The sequence below is a fragment of the Protopterus annectens genome, chromosome 9.part0 (genome assembly GCF_019279795.1).
Source record: "Protopterus annectens isolate FY-2018-M chromosome 9.part0, PAN1.0, whole genome shotgun sequence".
NCBI lineage: Eukaryota > Metazoa > Chordata > Ceratodontiformes > Protopteridae > Protopterus > Protopterus annectens.
Window position 1 is genome coordinate 138553487 of NC_056743.1, and position 25151 is coordinate 138578637.

The 25151-nt window shown below is 38.6% G+C and overlaps 1 protein-coding gene across 1 annotated transcript in view; it reads left to right on the forward strand.

Moving 5' to 3' along the window:
* LDLRAD3 (low density lipoprotein receptor class A domain containing 3) overlaps positions 1-25151 on the forward strand; it is a 2301083-nt gene that overhangs the window by 1726840 nt on the left and 549092 nt on the right. The window lies entirely within an intron of this gene.

The following is a 25151-nucleotide window of genomic DNA, read 5'->3' on the forward strand; positions in this document are numbered from 1 at the left end:
AATATGTAAAAAGTGAGGCAAAAGACCATGGACTCCAGGTGATACTTGGCCCCCTCTCCTGCAAAATATCATAATGTATATAGTTCCATGAGTTCTAGAGCTCCATAATTGTATAGGTTATATTGTACTCCTGAGAGTAATGGAATTCATGCTGTTGTGTATGAGCTATTGTATTTAGGGCTCATACATTCAAGGAAGCATAGTAAACATAGTGTCTATATGTATATGTTTTTTGAGATGTAAGGAGCAGTGTCTAGTTGCAGCCTATGTATATATTTATGTGTGTGTCTGTGTGTGTATATATATATATATATGTGTGTGTGTGTGTGTGTGTGTGTGTGTATATATATATATATATATATATATATCAGCAAAACTATAGTACCAATGGAGTCGGGAAGAATTAGATATGAATCTTCAGTGTAGAATATTTAATAAATCTTTGTAAATAACTTTTGCAGCAAAAATCCATGACCGCGAAAAAAAAAATATATATATATATCACAAATTAAATTTAGTGCTTTCATCCATCAATGCAGTGTTCACTAACCAAACTTCATCAGAATTATACAAAGGATGATTCAAAAATATACTACATGTGAAATAACATTCTAAAATTCTAAAGTTCCAGAAAACTGTATTGGTAGGAGAGGAAGCAACCACTCCTATCTGATCCATTTGAGGATGCTTCTCACATTAAGATTCCCATTAAGGCCAGGAGGCGTGTCAGCCTGAAGTGTAATCTGCCATCTAAGCTCTTTAACTTCAAGTAAATGATTGCAGTCTCCATAAGGTAATGACACATAATCAAGTACTAGGAACAAAAAATCTGCTGCATTGGGAGTTAGAAAGTGTGCGTCTAGCCAAAGTGTTTTTCAAGTCATCTTTACTTATAGTCTGATGGTGTTCCTTGATACGCTCACTAAGTTTTCTAATAGTTTTGCCTACATAGAAGGCAGAACATTCATCACACACTCCTAGGTAGGCAACATTGGTGCCATTACAACCAAAAGAATCACTACACTGTATCAGAAACTTGAGATTGGGAAGTTGGAAACTAGCACCCAAAGCAATAAAAGGGCAGCAAACACATTTGCCACAGTTGTACATCCCTGTCATTTGAAGAGGGCAACTAAGAAGAGAAGGGGATGTTTTTTCAAAAAGATTTTTATTGACCTAGTTCTCTTGTAACTAAAACTAGGGGTGTCACCCAATACCCTGGGCAATTCATGGCTACTCTTAATAATATCCCAATTCTTAGACAGAATGTTCTTAATGGGTTCTGCATCTAGAGAAATGGGAAGGGGAAATCTGGTGAGGTCATCAGCAGGAGCTGAAGACTTGGGAATGTAACCAAATTTAAGAATGGGAGGATATTTACTGAATCTAAATGAAGTAACTTCATTCAAAACATCAGAAACCAGATTGTTAATTGTCAACAAAAAGTTGTTTCAGAAACTGACTTTCATTAGAAAAAACATTATCACTCGCAATGCGACTAAGGCATACAAATTGCCTCTTGACTATGTTCCTTTTCATAAAGGGAGGATGTTGGCTCGAAAAAATCAAGGTGGTAGTTACAAAAAGTGCTTTTCCTATGGATGTTGGAAGAGAATCTGTAAGTAAATGGATCAAAGGCCACGGTAATGTCCAAGAAATTTACTACATTTCCTTTTCCAGGGACAGTAAAATCAAAAAACTGTATACTCTGGCTCACCTGATCAAGAAAACAATCTAGTTCCATAAGAGACCCTTTCCACAAGAAAAAAATATTGTCAATAAAACGCTTGTAATTACTGATGAACTTGAAACCCTCTAGCTTAGATAAAATGTCAGCTTTCCAAGCACAGAGTACTAGATTGGCATATGCTGGAGCTACCTTAGCTCCCATAGCTACTCCTTGAAGTTGCTGGTACACGATACCATTAAAAGTGAAAAAAATTATTATCCAAAACCAGCTAGAGCAAAGTGGTAAATGTAATAACTCTGTGAGGGGGAGTAGAAGTATGTTTGACAAGATAATTGGTCACATTTTCCAACCCGTGGTGGTGAGGAATGCTGGGGTATAAAGCTACCACGTCCAAAGTGACTAGTGTGCATTGTCCATCAAGAGGTGGGTACCTGTAGATTTCATCTAAAAATGCTGGAGTCCTGTACATAAAATCGAGAATCTTGAACTAAAGGATTAAGGAAGAAATCCAACAAGGCTGAAATAAGTTTTGGTTTTCCCAGATGCCACAATGTGCCTAACAGGGGGGGGATATGTAGGGTATTTATGGGTTTTCGGTATCCAGAAAATCTGCCTACCTGTGGTGATTTAACTTCCATGTAATCCATTTCCAACTCAGAAATACTACCTTCCTGATATAGTCTGGCTAAGGTATTATCAATCCTCAAAAAACTGTTGGAAACAAAATCAGGGGAAACTATTTTGTATTTCTCATTTTCAGCTTATATAGCTGCCATCTTACTGTTATAACATTTAGTTTCCATAATAACAATGCCCGCTCCCTTGTCAGCTTTAAGGATTTTAATGTCAGGGTTCCCACTAAGGCTATCAATTGCTGCCCTCTCTTCCTTAGTTAAATTATGCCATTTAAAAGGAGTTTTACTGCTTAAAGTAGCTCTTATTTCTCTCTCACAAACCTTTGAAAAAATGTTCACAGCTGGATTAAGAGGGTGATCAAATGTGCTTTTCCTTTTTAAAGGAGACACTAGACTAACTTCTGAGTCAGTACTATCACTGTCTGTAGATGTAGAACCAGAATCACAATCAATAGCATCAATAGGCAACCCACCCAAGTTAGCGAAAACACCCACGCTAGTAACTTCATCAACATCAGTACCATCGATAAAAGCATTAAAATTCTTGTTCTTTATGCCCTGTTTTAAATTAAGTTTTCTGGAAAAAAGCTTAAGATCAATTAAAATATTAGTAACAGAAGCCCTTTGTGAGGTAATGAAGTTCAAGCCTTTGTGTAAACAGTTTAAACAGTGTTCATCAAGAGTAATGTCTGTAAGATTAAAAATGTCTTGGGTGCATACAAAGTCAGGAAACGGGTTTTTAAAAGCAGTTAAAAATGCCTCTGTCCTCTTGCTCTGCTTCTGCCTCTCCCTCTGCCTCGACTCCTTCCTCTAGAAAAAATCATAGGACTCTGTCTGGTCATGGAGCTTGTAGAATATGAACAGCAAAAGCATGTGTTTGAAGGAATTGAGTATGTGACAGTCTGCTTGTATTAAGATGTACTGTGTACTATGAACTTTGAATGAACTGTGAGTAGTGGAACATTACTGAAAAACAAGAGTCTGCTTGAAAGCAGGAAATGTGCCTTATATGGAAGTCTATCCAATTTTCTCTCTGCCCAGAGATATAATGATGTGAACTGCTTTATGCCTACGGGTAAATCATTGATTGGTTAATTTTCTTGTATAACGATCTAATTGGTTCATTTTATATTTTTGTACCATCAGCAATATTCACAGTATATAAGCTTGTGCATTCCTTTGTTCTGGGAGTCTCCCTGGTGCTTTCCATGAGGCTCCCACACATGTGTACTGTAGTTAATAAATACCTCTGAAAGAGAAAAAGAACTGTATTTGTCTTCATTCTTAAGGTAATGTGTAACTTAACAGTTGGTGCCGTGACTCAGATCTCAATTAAAAACAAGCTGCAGCAGTCAGGAATTGAACGAAATACTGCTAATAAAAGGGCCCATAACAGATTTTTCTGTTTCTGTGGTGTTTCATTTTTCTGCATCTGTCTGCCTTAAAGATTTGGTATTTTTAACTATACAGAAATTACATGATTTCTCTCATTCAGTCATCTTAAGGTAAGTGGCATGCATTTCTTTCCTGCTATTGATTGTGCAGTATGAGTGTGGGTTAAAACGAAACACTGGCGACATAAGAGTGAAAGGAGATACGAGAGTGGGGAAAATGACATTTACACATTGTCTTAGCTAAACCTGTAGAGTACAGTATAACTTTCTGCGTGACAATGGGAGCAAGTGTGGGAGCAACAAAAGAGCCAGTAAGAGGTACACCAGCTGGTTATATGTTTTTTCGTGTGTCCCGGGACAGTTGCATGTTTTTAAATCAGTGTATCGCCATCACTAAAAATTCTGGTGATCTCGCCTTCCCAGAAAATGGTAGTTTTAATAAAAATATTCTGACAAATTTGTATGGAAAAATTGAGAAAAAAGGGAAGAAAAATACCAGGGTTATGTTGGGCAGCTTTCAATGACTGGATGTCAGAGACAAAGTAAAGGGAAAAGGATTCGGAAATTGTAGTCTCAAAGATAATCAGCAAAAATTAAAAGAACAGTTAAAAGAACTACAACACACTGTGAGTAATTTAGATGTAGCAGATGGTAAGCGACTGAAAGAACCGCCCTTTAAGGGATTATATCCGGTAAAAGAATTAAGTAAATTACAAATACCTGAATCATCTGAAGATGATAATCCTTGGTTTCCCCCACCTCCCACAGCCCCACCGCTGTATCAGCCCCCACCTGTCCAGGTAAGAGCTGTGAGCTCCACGACAGGGAGCAGTAGCCAGCGGGGAGAGGGGCATGCTAGTACCGGGAGAGGAGATCGGGCAGAGGGAGGTCAGTCTAGTGAATCAGACATTGAGGAACAGGATAAGAAAAAGACATCACACATGATGACTTGTAAAAGATAAAAAAAGAGACAAAGACACACATGTTTTTTAAGCCTAGATCTTATCAGGAAAAAAAGGAAGGTTTTATTTACATCGGAAAAAACATTTTGGCCAGTTTCCTGCCATGATAGATGATGGTGATAGCTATTATGGCCCTGATAAGTTTAATCCTGATTCAGACTCTGAGTCATCAGTTGATGACAGAATGTTTCCCTTGAGAGAAGTTCCGAACCCAGTGCATGCTAGGGATGTGGAACAACCGGCAACTGTAGTAGTAACTAGGGCATGGTCAGTAGTTGATTTTCAAGCTATTACTAAGTCACTCCCACCCATCCGTACAAACCGAGCAAAGTTCCAGCATGTACTAGTAGGACATATTTGTCTGCAAAATCCTACCATAGAAGAGGTTAGAGCAGTCCTTCAATACACCATCCCAGCTGATTTAATGAAACAAATCTGGGATCATGCTAATGTTCCTACCCCAATACCGAAGCATAATACACAGGGGGAAAATGGGTTTGAGGTGGTCAGGCAATGTATCGTCAATGCTATCACCGTAATAGTCCTGCCTGCCTCTAATTGGTCAAAAATTAAATCAGTCATACAAAAAGATGAGCCTGTAGATGAATATTTAAATCAGCTCACTGAAGCCTTTGAGGCTTATTCTGGGTACCCAGAGCCCACAGAAGGACCAGCACAGAGTGGATTGTTGGCTGCTTTCGTAGATGGGTTACACCCCCAGGTGAGGGATAAGTTAACGGAAGTGTGCTTAAATTGGCCTAGTGTAGGATTACATGAGTTAGTCCAGCAGGTACAATACCTATCTGACCACTTAGCTAAAGAAAAGAAGGACTTACAGGAAAAGCTAGTAAAAGCACAAATTCAAATGTGTAACGCTTTTGGCCAGCCGCCTGGTCAGCGAGGTAGAGGACGAGGAAGGGGTGGATGCCAAGGGGCAGGAAATCAGAATAGACAAAACTGGCAGGAAACACAGTCGGCCCCACCCCAGAATTATAGTAATCAGACAGAGTGTTTCAACTGTGGCCAAATAGGCCATTGGAGGAATGAATGTCCATATTTAGCTGAACAACCTGCCCCACACACTGATACGTCGCATCAGTGGAATTCTAATTGGACTCCGTCCAATCGACAGCAACCACAATGAAGGTTCCCTGAACAGAAACAGCAGCAGTTGTGCCCTTTTATTCCTGTGGATCAGGATGGACCACATGTTATGTTACTAGTTAAAAATTAACCATATCCGTTTTTGATTGATACTGGAGCAACTAAATCCATGCTAGCTGGCAAAGCTGCAATGAATGTTCCCCTCTCCGACAAAATAACAAGGAGTGGCTGTCTCTGGTATACCTATTGAGTATTCCGAAATTGTTCCAGTCCCAGAAACATTGGGACCTCTACAAGATGATCATGCATTTTTAGTAGGACCCTCATCACCTTTAAATCTATTAGGGAGAGACTTGCTTTGCAAAATGGGGGCCACCATTTTTTGCACAGCTGATGGAGTTTATCTCCAAGTACCTTCAGATCAACAGGATAGTACCCTGGCAGCCTTGGATGAAACTATCACTTTACAGACAATGTGTATCCAGTCAGATCTTGATAGAAACAGGTGTTTATATTCCCTACCCTCTCACCTGTGGACTAGTCATGACAATGATGTGGGATTTTTGAACTCAGCTACTCCTGTAAAAATAACTCTAAAACCAGGAGCAAAGTTGCCTTGAGTGCCACAGTACCCTTTGACAGCTGAGGCTATATCTGGTATTGTCCCTGTCATTTCTGCATTGGAATAGCAAGGGATCATAGTACCCACCACAAGCTCATGTAATACCCCAATATTACCGGTAAAAAAACCTGGCAAACAAGCTTACAGATTTGTGCAGGACTTGCATGAAGTCAATAAAGCTGTTTTGCCCATTTTAGCAATTGTACCGAACCCAGCTACTATTTTGAGCTGTATCCCACCTACCGCACAATGTTTTGCAGTCATAGATATTTCATCAGCCTTTTTCTCTATTCCAGTGCATCCTGATATTCAGTATTTGTTTGCATTTACCTACAAAGGTCAGCAGTATACTTGGACTTGATTGCCCCAGGGATACGTAAAGTCCCCAACCTTATTTTCTAGAGAGATGCGTAGACAGCTACAGGATCTGCAACTACCATCACGTTCAGTTCTTGTCCAATATGTGGACGATATTCTTATAGCGTCACCAGACAGTGAATTATGTATGGAGGATTCCCTTTTAGTGTTAAACTTTTTAGCTACACGAGGGTTTAAAGTAAATAGATCAAAATTGCAATTCTGTCAGGAAAAGGTGCAGCATTTGGGACATATAATTGCAATGGGTTCCCGTCAAATACTTCCAAATCGCATAACTTCTATTCAAAGTGCCCCTCGCCCTGTAACCCAGAGGCAGCTTTGAGGATTCCTTGGTCTAGCAGGATACTGCAGACAATGGGTGCCTAATTGTTCAGAGATTTCGGCCCCCCAGTTATAACTCCTAAAAAAGGATGTTACAGAACCTTTACCCTGGATGTCAAAGCATAAAGAGGATTTTCAGGTGATCAAAACAGCCTTGGTAAATCCTCCTGCTTTAGGGTTGCCAGATTATTCCAAACCTTTTGTTTTCTTTTGTTGTGAGCGAAACAAGACTGCTTTGGGTCTCTTAGCCCAGCAACACACTGGAGGCTACCAGCCTATTGCTTACTACAGCACTCAGCTGGATCCGGTTGCCTCTGGTTACCCAGCCTGTTTACGGGCTGTGGCAGCTGCCACTGTCTTGGCAGCCCCACTAACCCTGGGACATGATACTATACTAGCAGTTCCACATGCAGTTCAAACGTTACTTTTATAAACAAAAATACAGTATCTTTCAAACGCACGCCTCACCAAGTATGAATTAAGCTTAATAAATAATCCTGCCCTGCAAGTCATACGCTGCCCACTACTGAACCCTGCGTCTTTAATACCAACTTCAGATAAGGGCGAACCACATGATTGTGTGATTGTAGTTAACTCTGTTCTTTCTCCTAGGTTGCACTTGTATGACACTCCTTTGCAAAATCCTGATTTATTTATTTTTGTTGATGGATCCTGCTTACGAACAAACTCTGGTGAATTCCAAGCTGCTTGGTCGGTTTGTACTCCGACTAAAGTTTTAAGATCAGCATGATTGCCATGTTGCTCAACTTATAAGTAAGAGCATGGTATCTAGGTCTAGGAAAGTCATCATACCACTAAACTCTGCCCTCATCAAACCCAACATTGAGTTTAATGCCCCCTGCATTATGCAGCTGACCAGACACATGTAATAACTGGAGTGTCAATAAAGTTTCTTAGGGCATAAACACAATGTCCTGTGCAGATTGCCTCAAAACCCTATCTGTGTACTCTGAGTCCTATAAACTTCTGAGAAGCGATCTGTGCCTGGCGTTTGAGACATCCCTATCAGCTGCAGTGATGAACCTTTTGCACATCCACAAAACACACAGCGTTAGAACCACTAGATCTAAAGACCTACATTTTAATTGCAACTTACATAGAGCAAATTTGGGGAGACAGATATGTATCTCAGAGAATTCCCATTTTCTGGAATAGGCTTCCTATCCTTGTGAAACAAAGTCCCCCCTTAACCCTATTTAAGCATAAGTAGAATCATTGGATTGAAAATCGAAAATTCACCCCTCACCTGGTACATATATCTCTCATGAGCAGAGGTAGTCAGTAAATCAAATCATATAACAATCAGCCCCAATATAAATGTGTAAAACATATAATTTGTGGGACAGATTTGGGTTGCATGGCTAGGCTTATAAAGGCCTTAGTGGTCATTAGCCTGGCATACACCTATGAACCTGTAAACATATGAACTTGTGAAAGTTTACACCACTTTTATTCAAATTTGAAATTCTTCTTTTAGAGCTAGAAAACTGAATTCAGTAGTTCCTGTAAATTTCACCTACTTCTTCTGTAAGAGATGTGAGGTTTTGACCATACTGTTTAATTTGGTTTACTATCATTATTGCAAACGGCAAAACATTTGCCATTCACAATAATGAAAATAAACACCAAAACCCAACTCTCCATTCCTACAAAATGTCGACCCAAATGATCGACACATTTGAGTTGACATTATCACCGAAAACATCATATGATAGCCATATAGGAGCTGTTGTAAATCAAACTCCTATATGACAAGTTACGTTTTTGCAGCTCCCCACACCCCCTGCTACTAATATATTCCAACTCCGAGATCGCACTACACTGGAGATAAGGATGAATTTCCACTCCCTGCTGTACCGCGATCTCCGTACATATAGTCAAACACACTTATGCGAATGCACTACTGCATTCACATAAGTGTCTTCGACTATCCCATACACTTTTCATTTTGTGCATGACATTCTGATTTTTGGCAGCATACGTGCCAACAGAATGTCGTTCACACAAATGATAGTAAACCGTTTCATCTGCTTAGGTATTGTTTCGCAAAAGGCAACAATTATGTCTTATAACATTTTGCAACCAGTGAACTTTATTTAGTAAACATGTTAAACAGACTATTAAAATTAATCATCACTACCATGGTTACTATAAACATTCTCAGCAGTTTCATTGCTATTGGAACCAAAACATCAGTTTTATAATATTGCTCAATGTCTTTAACTGCACTGGAAATTATTTTGAATTGGGTAACCCTGTGACTTAAAATCTTCCATAGGTGTTAATCTATTAGTAAAAATAAAAAAAATTAGAAGTTATACTATAAACCCAAGTATAAGAATTGACTTTTAGGTATAATTATTGTTAAACTGCGGTGGTGGTGCTGCGGTAGCATTGTCGCCTCACAGTAAGACGTTGTCCTGTTCGATTCTCAGCTAGAGCATTTTCTGTGTGGAGACCTGCGTGAATGGGCGTACCTTCGTTGAAGGTTGTGCGTCAGGGCCGGCAACTCGGCACGTAAAAATCTACTGCCAATCATTAGCGGACCGGAGTTCCACTGTGGTGACCCCTAACCAGGAAAAGCCGAAAGACACAACAACATTGTCAGATGCAAGCCAGAATAACGAAGTAGAAGGTTTTTTTTTTCTCAGAATCGATGAATTAACTTTACTACCATTTTTATGTAGGCTGCATCCAGATTAATATGATTAGACCCAACTAAAGACTCTAAATGTTTTTGGATGGATAGGACTTTTCCAGATGTTATAAACTCATGACATTTATTTGTGTTCTCTTTCCCAGTAATTAGTACTTTTTATTAAAAACACAGGGGAAACTAACACCATGCTTATAAACTTTTAAAGTAAATAGTTAAATTCTAAGTGTGTTAAGTATATATGTGTAGATTGTGACATCCCTCTGCTGTCCCAGTCTTTTTACACATAACTGCCATGAAATTAAAACATTTTGTTTGACAGAACAGAACCACTAAGATTAACTGATGTATTACTGTAGACAATGTCAAAGTCCAAAAATTCTAATAGTAAACATCAGGCAGCTACCAACTATCATCATGTGGAAACTATTGCAGCAGGCATTAATTTCTAGAATAATACATAAATCAGTTAAGTTAACTTCATGAACCATTAACTGTACAACATATTTAGTATTTCATAAAATAGTAGTTTCATGAAATAAAATTTGTATGTAAAAATGTTCGAATTTTTAAAGAGAAATTTAAACAGCAATGACATTTCTTATCATTTTTTTATGTCATTGCGTATTACAAATTGTTATTTTTTGCTGACCTTTTTCTACTTGGAGGCCACTCTGTCCTGTCCATCTCATTCCTTTATAGGATTCCCATGCAGATGTACTCCAGTAAATTTAAAGGTACCATTGCGGCATACAAACCCAAGTTTTTTATTACCAGGACATTGAGGAAATACTGGAGCCAGCATTTTAAATGGTATTAACCAAAACAGATAAGCTGTAGTCAGACTGATTAGAAACTAAAAGTATTTTTTTATGATGAAATGGCATTCTTAGTCTGAGATTCAATACTGCACGATTGCTATCTTCTTACACATGCAAACAGTACTTTAGCATCTGTCTTCTTCCTTATTCAAACAAAATTCCAGACATTTTATAATCATTCGAATTACATTTATACCCTTTAACTTTATAGTTACTTCTATCTTTGATAAAAGTCTCCAAAATTGGTAAACTTACCTAATAGTTGCTCCAAATTCATTTTTTTCAAACAGGGATTGTTCTTCCTTCTTTACAAATTCTGTAATTAAATTCATATAAATTGCCACACGTAATAAAAATTAACTGCCATCTTTTACCAAATTAAGATTATCTACTTCATAAGTAGCCTGTTTAGGCTGGAGCTGTTTAAATATTTTAAGACCAATGAGCTCTTCTTTTTGGCCACAAGAGACCATACAGCCTCTCATAAAGCCTTTTTATATCAGTATGCAATGTTTTAACTTAACACTCTTTTCCTAATAGAGGTATATTGCAGCCTTTTGAGTAGAAATGATATCATGTTAGATAGCCACCATCTTCTAGGTCTTAGGAAGGGTTACCTATTACAACTGCGAAACCGCAGTTGTGCGAATACGGAAACATCAACACACATTGAGCGAACCGTGAAAACACATTACATACTGAAGCGCGAAATTCAAAATGTCGAATCGCCATAGTTGTCCCTTCTCCAGTATAGCTCCTTAAGGTAAGTGTGCAATAGTTATGGACCTTAGGGTTAGGGTGCGGGGTAAGGTAAGTGCATGCATAGTAATATATGTAAGCTTTAGTTTAGGGTTAGAAGTAGGGTTTTGTTAAATGTATGTATGTGGATTATTTATTTTGTTTGGGTATAGCTCCTTAACGTAGTTGTGCAATAGTTACGGACCTTAGGGTAGGGTGCGGGTTAAGTTATGTGCATACGTAGTGGTATATGTAAGCTTTAGTTTAGGGTTAGAAGTAGGGTTTTGTTAAGTGTATGTATGTGGATTATTTATTTTGTTTGGGTAGGTAGTACGTAGCTGGCAGTGGGGTTACCAACTATGCCGATTCAACATTTTGAATTTTGCGGTTCAGGACATTTGGTGTTTTCATGGTTTGCTCAATATGTGTCGACGTTTCCGTATTCGCGTATGTGAGTTTTCACAGTTATAATAAAGACCGCTTGGGAAACACAATGCTGAACCTGCAATTGCAGGAAAAAATTAGGACATTGCTGCCATAAAGTTGTATAACTCCATAAACAAGGCACTTTGTCAAAAACAGCTAAGCAAGAACATCTCTTGGCAGTGCCACAAGCAATATCAGTGTCATGTATAGTGAACAGAAACTAGGTCATAGATGGTCCCTCCTGAAGTCCTGTCATGTCAGTATTAGTCTTAGCTGGTCCCAAAATCAAACTGCAGAAATGTGTCCACCTCTCTTCCTGGCTGTGCTACAAAGGCTATCTGTATAGTTCAAGTTTTCCTCTCATCATCAACCCCCTTTTTCCAATTTTCTGCATGGGGTTGGGGTATCGAGTCAACAGTTGCCATCTCTCTCTCAGTTCAATGCCAGTCTTCTACCTTCTGCAGCAGTCATGCCTGATTGCCACAGGTGTTTTCTCTGGTTTATTATCATTTGATAGAACTGCAGTTGAGTGAATGTCAAATGGTTGCAACAATGTGACTGAAAAGCAATTGACTGAAAACACAGTTGACGGAAACCCATTTCACTAAATCACAAGTCATAGAAAACATCCAGAATAAGAAAATACAGCATAAAACATTGTTTTGCAGAGAGGCAAGTCCCCACATGCACTCCCCAAACCCCCTTAGTTATATGTACTAACTCCACAGCTGCACAATCAATGGGGAAAAGAACAAACACCATACACAGTGACTCAGTGTTGGTGCACAAACCCAAACATCTGTAAATTCATGGATGCGACATGACAGGTGCTTTTCCAATTCACACATAATCTTCTAGACTCGCTTCCATAGCAAATCATTTGCTCTGCCTACGTTTCTACACTTTCCTGTTGTGTAATTCAGTGAAATGGGTTCTCACTCCATTTCTTTTTCAGTCACATTGTTTCAACCACCTGCAGTTCTATCAAGTGATAGTAAACTTTCTCCATGTTTTCCAGCCAACTCTTTGCTAGACACCCTTGTTTACTCTTGCCTGTTTCCTGTCTCTCCCAGTTCTTCACCAGCTTGTCTTCTGCTTTCTGCACGTGTGCCCACACCACTGTAAGCTGATCTCTTTGACCTTCTCTGTAATTAGAACTACTTTGACTTCTTCTCTGTGTCGTCATTTCTTCATCTCTCTCGTAGTGTGCATCCTACCACCCGTCTCAGGCACTTCGTCTCCATCACCTCTAGCTTCTTTACCCTCAGTCCCCAAGTTTCTATATCACACAGTAGTATTGGTTGCACCACTATTTTGTACACGTTGCTTTCAGTTTCTTTGTCAAGCTTCTGTCGCACATTACCGCTGACAAATCTGTACCATTTGGTTGCAGCCTCTCTGATTTTTCCTTGTAGCTTTAGCTTCTTATGACTTCCTTCACTTGCTGCCATGACAACTGTCTTATCTGCACTCCATTTCATCTGATGTGCCTTCAGTTTTGCATTCCATTCCCTTAACATTTGCTGAAGTTCTTGTTGAAAGTCTGCTAGCAATGCCACTTAGTCTGTATATAGCAGCTTTGTTGATCTGTCTCCTCTGACCTGTTTGCTGATGTTGTTCATCAGTATAAACAGTGGGCTTATATAGGTTCATAGGCAAGAACTAACCAATCGGTCTGCAACAATTGTAGTGCCTAGCTAAAACAACCCTATTTAAAATTTACCTCTAAACTCAGAGCTGAATAATGCACACCACTTCCCACTGGGAACCCCAGTGTGAGTCAGAACACTGTTTGTACTTGTGTCACTGGGTCCCTATGCAAAGCCTGCACTATTCAGCCATCATAGCACTGTCCAAATCAGCTTTATTGGGACTTTGTCATATGCTTTTTCAAGTCAAGACATGCCCTGGTGTACTCTCCTCATCTCTATCTTCTTCTTAACTGTCTCACTGCAAACATCCAGTCAGTTGTACTGCATCCAAACTGCTCGTCTCCCACCTTACATTCTACTGATATACATATTGATAGGTTTGTAGTTGTATATTAGGCTAACAACCACCTGGGTCTTTATAAACCCAGCCATGCAATCCAACCCAGTTGTGTCACTATGTGTCATGGGTGCTTATTAGGAGGGATATGCCAGTTATGAAGTTTCTAGAGGGCACGTGGAGGGATGTTGGTTTGGGCATTACTGTCTGCCTCTGTCATAGACATGGGGGTAAAACCCAGGGTGAATTTCCAGTTGCCCATCCATTGGTCAAGGTTACACTTAAATAGAATTATGGATTGACTCTGCATCACACGGAAGGGGAGCATGTTCCAGAGAACGGGGGTCATCTGAGACACAAATCTGCCTCGCCAATATGTTTTATTTATGTCACAAGCAAAATTTAAATCTTTGGATCTAGTGGTTCATATGCTGTTCATTTTGCAGATGTGCAAAAAGTCCATCAGATCTGGATCTGAAGATGCCTTGTTTGTCAGGTATAGATTTGCATATTGGTAACCAGTAAGAGACAAAGTATAGAGAGAGGGCTTTAAGGAGATGCATACAGGATAATGTGTTTATTCCCATATTCTCCTGGTAAGAAGTTTTTGTGGGTGTTCCAACTGTTGCATATGTTTGGTCAGGTTCATTCTGAAGGCGGTGATATACTCAAAGATGGGTCTGATTAGGGCCTAATAAAGTGCCACTATGACTTTGTTTGACCTGGATGCCATGCTCATACTTACAACTTGAGCAACATAGAATGATTGTCTTACTACTTTGACCACATGTTGGTCGTAGATCAGATTACTGTCTACATATGTTCTCAGATCTCTGACTTCTGGTTCAACTCTTAGGGGTGTCTTGTCAATGGAGTAATTACCTTGGGTGGCAGTTTTCCCAAAAGGCACTATAATGCATTTCTTGGCATTGAGTTTTAGTCCATGACTTTGACACCAGTCATTAGTATGTGTTAGACTGTCTTGTAAGATGTTTGTGTCATGGGGGAATCTATGATAGCTCCCAGTTTGCATTTATCTGTGACCTTGGTCAGCCAAAGGCCCTTGACATTAGCCTTGCCCTCTGAGAAGTAGATGCCAAATAGTAGCAGTCCCAACACAGAGCCCTAAGGTATCCCACTGGTGACTGGTGGTCTTTGTGGAGATGGTATCACCACTCATGACTTCCTGGGTCCTGTCTATGAGCCATCTGGCAATTCATTTTGTTATGTAGGGGTTTATGCCCAGTTCATTGAGTTTGTCAATAAAACCCGAGTGGGGTATAGTATCAAATGCCTCAGCCAGGTCCAGGTTGGCAGTGTGCACCTTTTTCCCTTCATCCATTGCCTTGGTGACCTTCTCAAAGAAGACCACCAGATTTAGTAGATATGATTTTCCCTTGACAAAGCCAAATTGGGTTAGGTCCAGTGTCTGAAGGCCGCCTGTGTCTTTAGTGGTCATTTCCTTGATAATCTGTTCCATGGCTTTGCATATTAGACTAGTCAGACTAATAGGTCTGTAGTTTCCCCCGTCAGTTGATGATCCACCCTTGTGAAGTGGGATTAACACTGTAGTCCTCCATTCTCATGGTACAGTCACCCTGTGCAGCACATTCATGCAGTGTGGCAGGAGTTTGATACCTCGGCACTGCTCACACTTGCGAATGTCTGATTTGTTCTCATACACTGGCAGTAAAATACTGGAATATGTCTTTCTGCCCATACTGCCATGAGTAGCCTGTTGAGCCATTTCTCCCCTAACTCACCAAACATCTTGATCACATCTGCTATGATCTCATCTGAGCCTGAGATCAGAAGTATTGAATTCACCCTGTCCAGTAAGTTGACCCTATTTAAAAAAGGGGAGAAAGCTATTATTTATCTGATTAAACCAGTGCTAGAAAAAAATATGGTGAACCTGTACATCATAGTAATAAATGAATCCGATTTCTAACAGTGGCAGAAAAGAATCGTTATTGATATTTATCCTGCTTTTAATACAGATATAATAACTGAAGTGATATCTCAACCATATATGTAACATAGCTAGGTACTTTATGACAAGTTTAATAAGCCATTGTTTTATCGTTATTAATTCACATGACATCTGAATAGCCCAAAACATACACCATATTATATCTAGCATTCTGAAAGATGTGCAAGTAACTATATCCATGTTAGTGTAATTTAATAAATTATCATGTTATACTGTTTGAGAGTCATGTTAGGTGACTGAATATATTTCATCTCATAGTCTAGGATGATATAGTATTATCTACATAAACAGAAACTAGTCCATAATACTATAGTGACAAATTGATAAAAAGTATCAGAGTGTTATTTGATAACTACATTGTTTTAGAAGTAATTCTGATGGTAAATGTTGATATTATACAGATGTTATGTAATTCAGGACACAATATTAAACAAATATAACAGGTTTATTTAATAACATTAACTGTAATACAACTTATGAATTTAATGGTTTAATTGTTAGCATCTATATTTTTAACACCTTTATTAAGTTATTACTTAAGACATATGCAAACATGTATATCAAAGAAATCCAACCTTGTTTACAGTTGTAAACATTATATATCACATACATTCTTTTGAACAGTTTTCAATCCAACATTACATAAATTGCTCAGTTCCCAGCTTCCCTCACACCTTGCTCCTCCTCCAACATATTCTGATGTATTGTTCCCACAATTCCATTTTTTCTTTGTAATTTGCTCCTCCCTTTTCTAAAGATCCACTTCCAGTTTTTTATCTTTGTTAATAGTATTCACTACTTCAAACGTAGTCAGTTTATTCTTTGATTGACATTTTCTACCAACTGCTTTTTTTGGCAGCCACCAGAATTAAATTTAACAAGACGTTACTTTGTCTAGGCAATTCGGATCCTGCATCCCAGCTCAAAAAAAAAATTCCTTATTTATACCAGTTTGATTACTCAATATTTCTGACAGAATGCTGTGTAGGTAATTTTTAAAGTCTGCCAATTCACTATACTTCCAGAACATATATTCCCAGTTACCTCTTTCTTCCACATCACATCTCCAACATTTGCCATCTACCTGAGGAAAAATTCCCTGGAGTCTGTTTGTGCTATAAAATTACATGTACACACATCTCCAAGCAAAAATTTTAAATCTTCTAGACTTTGTTGCATATTTGGGAGCCATATGTATGTCCTCCCATTGTTTCGTTGTGAATTGCTTATCAACATCTATAACTATATTACTATATTTTTATTTTATTTACATTATTTGCACTTTGTTGACTGGGGTAGTCCCACTAGGCCAGTGGCCTCGTTTTCAGGGGAGACCCAAAGTGTTGTTCATACTGACTAGAGGAAATTTGTCAGGGCTCTGAGGAACCCCTACTCTCTGTGGTAAGTGCCACATCCAAATGACCTACTCAGTCAGATAGGACCTTGGTTTAATGTCTTATTCAAAGGATGCCACAGTCAGGAGTGCAGCACCCCCTCTTAAGCCGGCACTGCAGTGTCATTATTGGAAATGTATTCTATCACTACTTGCTGAGCTACTGAAACTATTAAAACACTGTGGTCACTTTGTTAGTTCTTGATCTCAAACTGTATTGTAAATAGTTATTTTGTGTATTTAAATGTTTTTTGTTTAAGGAACAATGTTAATTCAGTCTAGAGATAAAGATTAGGTAGAATAGTTATTTGTGATGTATGGATTTACATGTCTAATGATGGCAAGTTGTTTAAAGTTTAAATGTAACCACTGACTGTTGATTTGTTGATATGAAATTATTGTATTAGTCTTATCTAAACATTTATCTATAAATAGGTTGTATCAGAAGTCAATGCCGAGGACTGCACAGTATATAAAAGTGAAAACATTCTTCATAGTATGTCTTGCACTTTAAAAAAATATGTTAAAACACATACATTTTATAGTAGAAGGGTGATTAAAACCCTCTGTATCTTAATGTAAACTCATATTTTTGTTTGTGACTCCGGATATAATATTGCCATTAATATAGCTACCTAATATTGATATAACTATAGTAGAATATCACTCAATGTAGAGAAAGAATGCAAAATTGATTGTATAGTAAATGAAATGTTAGATCATCGTAGCTTGTATATATAGTAGTGTGTCACTGAAGCTAGATATGTGTGTCATATTGATTGTTTACAGTTTGTAGCCTAACTTGTCTAAATTCTATTGGGTAGAATGAGTGTAAAGGTATATATATGATTTGTGTTTTGATGATGGAAGAGAACATATAGAAGAAGGGTGAAAGAGGTTTCCTTACTTCCTAGAAAGATGAGGTGTCAAATGTAGTAGTGAAACCACAATGTAAGAAAGAAACTGCTCCTTCTAAACATGTACATACGTTGGTTTGACTTACCCAGACTATTTTACCCAAGACCTACTGTGACATCATTTTGTTTTTTTTTATAGAAAAAAAAGGAGGCGAAAACTGAGTAAAGAATGAAAACATTTAATAATCTTCATTTTTCACAAAATCACCTTTCGTATTAACATCAGGAATATAACTGTAAATAAAATTAGTTGTAAAACAAAGCTCCTTCAGAATTTAAAAAGTATACTTTAAGTACAATTTTGCAAAACCCCTTTTCTGCATAATTCTCTCCACAGATTATGGCCGGGATTCAAAGAGATCCTTTCCAACAGTGCTAACTGGCCATCATATGTTGTTCAGTGACTGCGACAGAGAGAATATCCAGTTCAGAGACTCAATAAGACATCACAGAGAGACATCTAATTACCACTATTTACCATGTCCCTGAAGTTGAACACTGCACTGACAGATTGACTGTGCTAGTGTTCTCCCTAGCAGTCCACTCAATGTGGTGCCATAGGCCACCCTACACATACGTACACACACACATTTCCAGAGACCCCCCGCAATGCACACACATTCAGGAATTCATAAACAAGCTCTCACACACAGTCAAACTTACACTGAAGCAATCACCCATAATGGTGCATACACACACTAACAAAATCATTTTCCTTTTTACTTCCGCTTTTGTGACCAATTAAGCAGACATGCACGCACATATGCACACACAACGCACATGCACACACACACACACACGTCCCTATGGACACACACACTCTGGCATCTATGCACAGGCTTGCACCTCCTTAACTCTGCTGCACTAAACTGTACTGAGATAATTGGGAGTTGATGAGAAAACAGTGTCAAAAGACAGCATTCACTTTTTCCTCCTAGACTAAAATTTTATTTGGCTGAGCAGTTCTCTGAATTGCCCAAATGAGTTATTTTGGAGCCACAGACATTTCTGGGAAGAAAACAAGGCTCATTAGTACTAGCCACTCCCACAACTGTCACATTAGCATGAGTCCTCTCTCATAGGACCACTTTCCATGCCCTGGCCTTTGCAAGGAGAGAACCATAGCAGTAGAATGGTATCTGAATCAGAAACAATTATTGTAATGCATAAACATTCCAAGATTAGGCTTTCACATGGTGGTAGGCCTTTCTGAATCCCATAGTATGTCTTGGAAGCATGGAGACAGAACAGCCATAATTATGCCACATCATAAGGGTGGCCCCACAAATGACCACAGTAATTGTTAACCTGCTAGTCTTACTAACCTAACAAATTTGGATACATAAAATACAGGCTTTGTCTAATCAGTCTGGATGATTTCTTTGACATAGTCATGGAAACTATACATAAGATTCCAGCCATCCATACCAATTACTTTGATTTGATAAAAGCCTCTGATACCTTACCAATACAAGTATTAAATATAAATTCACTCAGGCAAACATTAGGCCCTATGTTGTCCTCTAGGTAATAAATTGACTCCTCGATAGTCTGCACTGTGAAGGTTTGGGGTACTTGTTCTAGACAGAGGAATGTGACTAGTGGTCTTCCACAGGGCTGAATCATAGGTCCCTTCCTCTTTGGCATCACTGAACTTCATAGCTTCATAGGTGTGTACTAGGCTAATGGCCCTGGAGCCTTTACAAGCCTAGTCCATAGGATTACCCTGGCATCGTGCCACCCGACCTTAGTTTACAGTGCCTCTGTCAAGTAGAGCCACTGGAGTGATCCTGAGGGTGAACTTTCTATTTTCCATCCACTCATCAAGAGTTCTCTTGAAGAGGGACAGTGAGGTGCTCTGCTTGACATGTATGAGAAGTCTGTTCCAGAGCATGGGCAGTCTCTGGGCGAGGAACCTGTCCCTACAGCATGTTCTGTTGATTGTGGTAATGAGGTTGAGATCTCTGGAGCATGTGGTGCGGAGGGATTGAGATTTCTTTAGATGTAGCATTTCTAACAGAGCTGGGTCAGACATGTCTTTGTAATTCAAGCAGAGATCGCCTCTAAGTAGGCAATATTAGACAGAATAGTTGGAGTTTTTTGAGTCTGTCCATATAGGACAAGCGTTTAAGGCCTCGGATCCTCTTTGTGAGGTAGTTTACAGATTCTCCAGTTGTTGCAGTTGTTTAGTGAGGTACATGCCAAGTGGGGCATTGTACTCGATGACTGGGCTAATGAGGGAAGAGCAAAGGGAGACAATGACCTCTTTCTTTCTGGATGCAAAACCCTTAATAATGAGATGTGCCACATAGAAGGATTTCTTTCTTTTATTTTTAAACATTTTTTATTGATTTTCATGAAATAAAATAATACAAGAAATATGATATATAAATATGCACAGTATATGTCTTAAAACATCATAACATGGAACAATTACTATTTTACATGTAAGAAACATGTGTACCCAATCTGCACAAAATATTTCCTCACATTTCCAGCATTTATTAAGATTATTTTTTTTATATCAAGTCCATCTTACGTGGGGTAATAAAGCTCCTATGGATGTATTTCCAAGTGAAGGTTTTTCAAGAAGGGGATGACATTGTGCTACTAATTGATTTAAGTATTAATTCTTTATCACTATCTGAAAAAATGGATTTGTTTATTCTCTCTGTGAAATTCCATAAGGAGTCCTCTGGGATTTACATATTGGTTCTTAAAGATTTATATTTACTTGACAATGATAGAATATTATTAATGTGCAAAGTGTTCATTTCACAAAGAAGAGAAAGTATTTTAGGTAAAGATGTTGTGCTGGTGTTATGCCATATTTTGAATTCATTAACTACGTATTCTTTAAATATTTGTATGTTCAACCAGTTGTTGTGCTTTGTTATACCTGGCCGTAAGAGAACATGGTTCGTGGATATTATTATCGCAGAGAAACTGGTGCCAGAAAACTAAGCCATTTTCTTTCATTACTTTTATTTTAGATATGTCGAAAGAGTCCAGACATGTCATCATGTATGCTATGGGAAATATTAAAAGTGTTAAGCTTTTTGTCATATGATTTTTGTTTATTATCTTTTTAAAATTATCTAGTATATAATTAGTGAAAAGAGATGTGAAATGTTCTTTGACAACAAGGAAGATTTTTATTTTCTGAGAACATATTATTGTCAATATTTGTGTCTGTGTCAGATAATAAGATACTTACATGGAGATTTTTCCAATTAGAACTATATTTGGAGTTTAACCATTGGCTCATCACATTAAGTATGGTTGATTTTGCATAAAGTTCTTAATTGGGGAATGCTATTCCCTCATCGTTCCAGCTTATGTAGTGCCAAGCAAGCTGCTGCTTGGCTTTTGAGGAAACCATAGGAAATTTATTAACATAGAATAAAGTTGCTTCATTAACTTTTTGGATGGGGAGGCAATTAAAGTTTGGAAGTAGAACAAAATTTTGGGTAATATGATCATTTTTTATTAATGACGGTCTTTCTTTTATTGTGAAATACATTTTTGTACCATCTATTTAAAAAATCCTTAACTGTGGATAATATATATTTGTAATTTGTTTTTAAAGTATTATTCCAGTTTGACTTTATGTATATTGCTAATTACTTAATGGTGTCATTTGCCCAGTTAAAATTGTTGTGTTGTCTTAGTAAAGTGTTTACTTTTTTATTTATTAATAATGTTTCTGTTTTGGTGTGATTAAAGTTTAGGCCTGAAACCTCTTCAAAAACTTGCAGGGTTTTTGTTATATGATCTATAGAAGAATCTATATTTCCAGTTGTTAGCATGACATTGTCTGCAAAAAATTGTATTTTAGAAATGTAGCTTGGACTAACAGAAAATCCCCTTATGTTAGAATTTGCGATTATGATGTTAACTAGAGGTTCTACTGACAGGGCAAATAATAAGGGGGAGAGTGGGCAGCCTTGTTTAGTGCCTTTTAGGATGTTGAGTGGACCTGATAAAAAAGTGCCAATTTTGATGCATGATATTGAGTTAACATATAATCTGTTAATTATATCGATAAAGTCAGGGGAGAAGTTATATACTACTAATAGTTAAAATAAATAGGACCAATTTATAGAGTCAAAAGCCTTGTTTAAATATAGGCTAATAATTGATGGTTCCTTTTTTTTTTTTCCTGTTAGCATGATCTACTAAGGAAAGGAGCCTGCTAACATTGTCTTGTACTCTTCTGTTTAGGATGAAGCTTGTTTGATCATCCCCTATTATGTTAGGTATCAGTTGATTTAATCTGTTAGCTAATATTGATGTAAAAATTTTATAGTCCACATTTAATAGTGAAATGGGACGATACAAAGTTACAATTTTGGGGTCTTTGTCCTGTTTTAGGATAGGGGAAATCATGGCATATTTCCAGGAAGGGAATGAGCTTGTCTTTTTTCTGAATTCCTCAAAAGCTTGTAAAAGTATCTTAAATGTATCGTCTGTGAGTACTTTATACATTTCTCCAATTAATCCGTCTAATCCTGCGGCTTTATTGTTCTTAAGGCTTTGAATCCTCTCTTTTAGTTCACTTAATGTTATTGGTTTGAGAAGTTTGGTATTCTGTTCTATTGATAGTTTGTTGCCTATGTTCTCATTTAAGAAGTTATGTTTTGGGACGTTATTAATATTTGAATTTGTGTTATTTATTATTTCGTGATGTTTTCTGAAAGTCTCAAGAATATCTTCTAAATCTGTTACAATTTTAGTTTTATTTTCAGTTTCATCAACAGTTTCCCTTATAGGTTTAACATTGGTTAAGTTTTTTGATTTCACAGCTAATCTATGCATGTTTTTTGGGTTAACAGAGTAAGACTGTAATTTGATTCTTTCTAAATTTATTGCAGTGGCAGTATGGTGGTCAAAAGAGAGGGTGCTGTCAACCTGTGTTCCCAGATCTCTTAAAACGCCTTCTGTGTGCAGTGGACTACCATTGATGTGGTAGTTCATGGAAACTGGGTTTTTCCCAAAGGGGATGGCACATTTTTTTGCATTTAGCATAAGGCCATGGTTTTGACACCAGTCGTTGGTCTCAGTGAGGCCTTTCTGTAGGATGTCAACATCACTTGGGGAGTTAATAATGGCTCCCAATTTGCAATTGTCTGTGAACTTTGTCAGCCAGAGTCCCTTTGTGTTGGACTGGACTTCTGAGAAGTAGATACCAAACAGGAGACGACCCAGGACTGATTTCTATGGGACTCCACTCATGACTTTGTCGGCAGTTTAACTTGGAGTCAGCTACTTACATACTATGGGTTCTATCTGTGAGCCATATTGCAACCCACCTAGTGATATAGGGGTTGATGCCTAGCTTATTGAGTTTTTCTATGATTCCTGAGTGGGGAATGGTATCAGGGGCCTCGGCCAGATCAAGGTAGGCTGTATGAACCACCTTGCCTTCATCCACAGCTCTGGTGATTGACTCAAAGAAGTCATCTAGGTTGAGCAGGCATGATCTCCCTTTCACAAAGCCAAATTGCGTGGGGTCTAGAGTTTGGAGATTTCCTGTATCTTTGTTAATCAGGTCCATGATGATGCGCTCCATAGCTTTACATATCAGACTCATCAGGCTAATGCGGCAATAATTCCCAGAGTCTGTAGTTGCTTCCCTTTATGGCGAGGGTTGACTGTAACAGCCTGTCATTCAGTAGGGACAAAGCCTGAGGTGAGGCTGTGAAAATGTGGTGCCAGTTCACTTTGTAGTTCATGTAGAACACAGCCAGGGATATTATCAGCTCCAATGGAAGCTGTATTCTTGGCCTTGGACAATGTAGCTTTAACCTGTGCTGCAGTAATGCTGGGTGCCTGGCATTCTTCCGCTATTCTGATTGGTCATTTAGGGGGCGAGAGAGGGGTAAAGTTGGCACTGAATCTGTCAGCCAGTGTGTTGGTAATATCTGCTGGCTCAGTATAGGAGGTACCATTGTGCAGTAACTCAGAGCAAATCTGGGTATTGACGTGGAGGCTCTTGATATAACTATAGAAGGCTTTGTGATTGTTTTTAGTGTCTGCCACAATTCTGCCTTCATAGCTGGCTTTAGAGGATTTAATGAGGGATCTCATCTTTTCGTTGAGGCTAATAAGGGAGGTTTTCCAGTCTTGGGATGTCACCTTTTTCTGCAACAGTTTTTTCCTTTTGTTGTAGAGTTTATTAATGGCAGGGGACCGCCAGATTGGCTTCCTTTTTTGGAGGATAGTGTCTTGGTTCTGTTGGGGCTCATACAGTGCACTGGTGTATAATTCAGCAGTCATGCAGCTAATTTCCATAGGCATGGGTGCCATGATGTTAGCCACCTCTGTTTTTTGGAACCCAAAGTCAGCTTTGGAGAAGTTTTCCAAGGTGGTTACCTTTGCGGGGGGGTGTGGGTGAGATGTGGTTTTCCATGGTGATTAGTTTATGGTCAGATCTTACCAGGGAGGGATTGAGTACTGGTATAGAGCAATGGTCACCCATGTTAGTAATAACCAGGTCAAGGATTTTACTTCCTCTACTGGGGGTCAGAATGAGCTGGTCCAGGGCATTGAAATTGATGAATTCCAGGAAGCATTGGGCCAGTGTATTGGTGCTCGGGTAGTTCTCCCAGTTAATGGAAGGGCAGTTGAAGTCTCCTAGTATGAGAGTGTTGGGTTAGCCCTTGATAGATTTTAGAGTGCTTAGGAACATGGAGTGAGAGTCTAGGGACATGTTTGGGGACCAATAGCAGGCTATGACCTGGATCGCCATCTTACCCAATGTTAGTTGTACCTGAAGTATCTCAGATGCGTTGTGCTGGGCTACTAGTCTGGAGGTTTGCATATCCTTTATGAATATGGAGACACCACCGCCTTTGGAGCTACAGTCCATGTTTCGGGGCCGAAAAGTGTGGAATGAGTTATAGCCTAGTAGCGCAGGTGTGCTTTCTGCCGCTTTAAACCAGGTCTCCATTACAACACAAATGTTGATGTTCTCCATTTTGATTGGAACACCACCTAAAAAAAAGGCACTATAGGGGTGGCAAGAACCTTAATCAATATCTGGAAACCCAGGGGTGACAGATGCAGGCCATCTCTGGCAAAGCATCGAG